The sequence below is a fragment of the Corvus brachyrhynchos genome, unplaced genomic scaffold (assembly GCF_000691975.1).
Source record: "Corvus brachyrhynchos isolate BGI_N302 unplaced genomic scaffold, ASM69197v1 scaffold297, whole genome shotgun sequence".
Taxonomy (NCBI): Eukaryota; Metazoa; Chordata; class Aves; order Passeriformes; family Corvidae; genus Corvus; species Corvus brachyrhynchos.
In genome coordinates, this window is record NW_008239118.1 from 244,060 (window position 1) to 245,126 (window position 1,067).

Below are 1,067 nucleotides of genomic sequence, written 5' to 3' on the forward strand. Positions count from 1 at the left end.
CCTGCTCCGTGGCGGGGAGGGTGTTTCCCTGCCAGCAGCGGCGGAGCACATTTAATTCCAGAGCCTCTAAGCTCCTTACCACCCCATTACAGTGCTTTAATAACCTGTGTTCTGTTTACACCTCACTCCCAGGTCTGGGACGCTTGTCCTCACCTTCTGGGGAATCATCAGGATGACTCCCAGGATATCCCAGCGCACGCCTGTCCCGTGTCTACTCCCCACTTCCAGGTTTGTCTGTTTGTGGCCATGAGGGAAACCACAAAAAAGCAAAATATTTGTATGTGTCCACCTACAGCCACCTTTCCCAAAGGCTCTTCCATGGATAACACTCTCCCAGGAGTCCATTTTGGAAAGTGCAGGAGGCGTTTGGGAGCTTTTGAGCCCCACCCCCCCCCAAAAAAAAATCAGTGGCCCTTTAAAATACGGATTTATCAGTATGGCACAAGCTCCCCCACGATACACTGCCCCAGCCAACAGCTTCCTGTGCCTGGGAAGATTTTCCAAAGGGTTTTCCATGCCTGGGCTTGTTCCAAGTGGAGGACTCTGGGTGAGCAGCAGCTCAAACCACATAGTTTGGAATTTATCAAGTTATGGTATATATAGGGATACTAAGGTGTCTCTCTATAGATATACATAATGTTATAAATATTACAAAGTTATATAGAATAAAATTAGATGTATTATGAAATTATGTTTATTATAACTTAATTAGATAATTATTTTCCACCAAAAAGCGGTGGATATAGGTCAGGGCAGCATCAATCTGAGTGCAGTTTGGTTTTCAGCAGGGATCTGATCAGTTCAGCTGAAGCCGAACAGCGCCACGGCCGCAGAAACAATTCCGAGGGAATGATTTCCCAGCTCCTGGCCGATGGACGTGGTGCCATGTGTGTCCTGCTTTCAGGAATTAATGTCTTCCCTCCTCAGCCACCTACTGCTGCTCGCTTCATTAATGACATTCTGGACACCGCTCCCGAGGGCAGCAAGGGAAGGGAAATCTGGCTCCTGTCTGCATGGCAGTGATTCCGAGGCTCAGGCCCGGCTTCTCCTCAAGCTGTGCTGGGAAT

The 1,067-nt window shown here is 48.5% G+C and overlaps 1 protein-coding gene across 3 annotated transcripts in view; it reads left to right on the plus strand.

Annotated features, from left to right (window-relative positions):
• LOC108448076 overlaps positions 1–1,061 on the plus strand; it is a 101,104-nt gene extending 100,043 nt beyond the window's left edge. Inside the window, exons 9-10 of one of the 3 annotated variants that reach the window (XR_001863860.1) lie at positions 133–228; positions 786–1,061. The gene's annotated coding sequence lies outside the window, so the exon portion shown is untranslated. The remainder of the gene's footprint in view (positions 1–132; positions 229–785) is intronic. The other 2 variants (XR_001863859.1, XR_001863861.1) reach the window with 2 other exon arrangements.
• The last annotated feature ends 6 nt before the right edge of the window (positions 1,062–1,067 follow it).